Source organism: Octodon degus, unplaced genomic scaffold, assembly GCF_000260255.1.
Source record: "Octodon degus isolate 3935 unplaced genomic scaffold, OctDeg1.0 scaffold00018, whole genome shotgun sequence".
Classification (NCBI taxonomy): Eukaryota; Metazoa; Chordata; class Mammalia; order Rodentia; family Octodontidae; genus Octodon; species Octodon degus.
This window is the reverse complement of record NW_004524594.1, coordinates 23,754,464-23,758,069: the sequence shown is the minus strand read 5'-3', so window position 1 is coordinate 23,758,069 and position 3,606 is coordinate 23,754,464.

The window sequence follows — 3,606 nt, the reverse complement described above, 5'->3', positions numbered from 1 at the left end:
ATTCTATGTGTATTCCTAGGAGTTCTGTTGTGTGTTTTCAAACAACCTTAGGGATTACTCATATTTTAAGCTATTTTTTATTTCTTGAAAGATAATAAACACAATTGTTTTTATACCTGGTATTTAATGGTCCTAGTATTTGAAGTCTTTAGGCATACAGAAATTTTGTTTTTCCTTTTTGAGCTGCTGTGGATACTATTTGAGGCCTGAGATGAAGGCGGTGGTCATTATGGTTTGTGTCTAGTTGGTCCCCCAGAGCCTCATGCAGTAATAGGGTGGACTTCTAGAGTTTGTGATTAATTCATTATACAGTGCTGGCATTATGTGTGTAAGTGCTACTACACCTGCCCTGGGGCAGATAGCATGGACACAACATAAGGGAGGGAGAGAGGCCACCTCTGTTGCCCCTGCCTGTCTGCTCCTGCCCTTTTGGCTCTTACTGTTTTACTCTTTTCCGCCACCATGCTCTGCTGCCCTCTGCTGTGTGCCGCTCTGCTTTGGAGTCAGCTGATAATGGACTGCAACCTCCACAAACTGTGAACTAAATAAACCTTTTCTTCCTTAATTTTGGATGTCTGGTGTTTTGTCCCAGCAATGAAAGTAACCAAGACTGGCTTCCTCAAGAAAAAGCTTTTTTGTTGGATGTCTTGGAGCATATTCATCAGGGTCTTCTTTATTTTTATTTTTATTTTTTTTAGACAAAGTCTCTCTATGTAGTTCAGGCTGGCCTTGAACTCACTGTGTAGCCCAGGCTGACCTCAAACTCCCAGTAGTCTTCCTGGCACAACCTCCCAAATACTGGGATTACAATCATGTCCTGCTGAGGTTGGTTTCATCAGGGTCATTTTAAATTCTAAATTTGGGTCCTCTAAGTATTGGAGTTTTGGGCTACAAACCTGTAAAAGGACTGCTTGATATAACTGTATCCTCTGCACATGCTCCCAGGCAGACCATTACAGAGGAGAGAGAACTCACAGGAGGAGAGTAGGACTCACAGGCCGTATGAGGATGCTTGAGTCACATTGTTAATTAAATCCATTTTGAGCCCATAGCACAACATGGAAGGAAGGAGATGGGTTAGGTTGTTGTACTTAGTACTTTTGGGTAAGAGGATCACCTGAATTTTGGTCTATAGATTTCTTTTTTTTTTTCTTTTTGGCAGAACTGGGGATTGAACTCAGGCCCCTGCACTTGCCACGCAAGCACTTATTCCACTGAGCCATCTCCCCAGCCCTCACCTGAATTTTGGGTTGAAACATCTTTATATACCTGACTCTGCTGCTCCTTGATGTGGTTTCTGGGATCAGATGTGAAGGCCCAGCTACCAACAGGTTTTTGTGGTCAGGAGCACAAGGAAGTTTCCCTCATTTTCTCTATTGGAAAGAAGCAGAGTCTTGTGAGCCTTGTGAAGTTGTGGCCATAACTTCAGCTTTCCGCTTAACCAATGAGCAGCTATGTGTTTACCTTGTATGTCTGAGCCCAGATAAGTATTACTAATTGGTAATTGGCGAATTTATGACCTCAAGAATTTCAGTTTAGCTGGGCATGGTGGCACACATCTCTAATCCCAGCACTTGGGAGGCTAAGGGAGGAGGATGGTTGTGAGTTTGAGACCAGTTTGTGTTAAGGTGAGCCTGAATTTCATAGTGAGACCCTGTCTCAAAAAGATGGAAGAAAGAAAGAAAGGAGAATATTGACTATATGCTTCATGCATTTTAAAAAAATCATTATTTTTTTTAAATACATTTAGTACAAGGTCTAAAGGATCTCACTATGCAGCTCAGACTTATTATGATCCTCCTGTTTTCAGCCTCCCAAGCACTGGGATTACAGGCATGTGCCATCAGGTCCAGTCTTGCCAGTCTCAGTATGCCCCAGGGGTGGAGCCGGCATGGCTTGTGGAGCCAGGGATTGAACCCAGTCCCTGCGCTTTGCCTAAGCAGGTGCTTTAGTCTGCTGAGCTATGTGGCCAGCTCACTTGTATATAGTCAGCAGCTACTTGGTCATTTCTTCCTATTTAGTCCATGTTTATCACACATTTATATTATTTCTGAACCTAATATATAATAAGTTTCATAGGTTATATACCATATATATAACACTTCATCTGCCCTTTCCTAATGTGTCTAATGTGTTTTGCCTGTGCTGCCTAAGCTACTTGGTTTCCTTTATCTTTTTTCTTTTTCCTATGCCAAGTTACATGAAAAATGCTTTGATTTTGGATGGTTAGATGGGAGGCTTCTTCTCTTCCTTTTAAGCCCAAGGTTCAAGACAGTTCCAGTGTGTTTTTTACTGAAAATATATCTCTTTGAAGCCTCAGCCCTGTGCGGTTTGGGTGGATTCATTATTTAGAATCTTCATCCTGGATTCATTATTCAGCCAATGATTTTCACCCTGGGAAAAACTGGTATCAGTGTTTCACTCACCCTTTAAGTCTCACCTTTATTTAAACTCTAGCCTGAGTAAGAATCTGCTTCTTACCAGCTTATGAACAGATTCAAGAAGTTTCCAATCTTTTCTTATTGCACATTTTCAGTTGTCTTCAGTAAGGAAGTCTGGCACTTGAGATACCTCTTGACTGAAATAGAAATCTTGCTTTGGACAGGGTGTTCAATGGAGTCACATCTAGCCGTTACCTACTGGGGAGGGGAAATGAAGAAAAGAAAGCAAAAACATCCATCAGGAATGTGTCTGTGTATTAGGGTTTTACTTGGAGGAACAGATCTAAGGAACAGATACTAACACAAAATGTACAAATGTATGAGGAATTGCAAGATTGGCTCACAACAGTCAGCCGCAGAGTCAGATGATAAATGTGCAGAGGGTGTCTGCACACCAGAGGCTGAAAGATTCAGTCCCAAGGTCTGAAGCTCACTGCAGTGTTCTGTGCAAGCTGGAGGCCAAAGAGTCTGCACTGCAAGCCAGGTGATGAAATCCAAGCTGAATGTGAAGACTTAAGTTCCATGAGGACTTAAGTTCCATGACTCCTTCCTCAGCCTCCTTCCTATAGCCTCAAGCTATATGGGGCCAGCCAGATAGCTTGGCGGACTAAAGGGCCTGCTGAGGCAGACGAAGTGGCCAGGGTTCGATCCTTGGCAGGCTGTGCTGGTCCCGCCCCCAGGGTTTGCTGAGAGCGATTGAGACTGGGCTTGGTGGTGCGTGCCTGTAATCCCAGGGTTTGGAAGACTGAAAACAGGAGGATAACTATGAGTCTGATTTGCACAGTGAGATCTTTTACACCCTGTATAAATATATTTAAAAAAAGAAAAAGAAAAAGAAAAAAATATGGGCCTATGAGACTTCATTGTCTATGGCAGACATATCTTTCTTTCTTTCTTTCTTTCTTTCTTTTTTTTTTTTTTTTTGGTGGAACCGGGGATTGAACTCAGGGCCTTGCTTTTGCCATGGAAGCACTTATTCTACTGAGCCATCTTCCCAGCCCCTGTTGCTTATTTTTAGTCTCTTATTTTTGTTAAAAAAATAACACAGCGGGATTCCTAGTCCAGGTCCGGTGAGTGTGTGGAGAGCTTCTTGCTACCTGCGCCGGGGGGACCAGTCCCAGCCCAGGCGCAGTGTGGGCCGGACCCTCTCCCAGCCCCTCGGGCC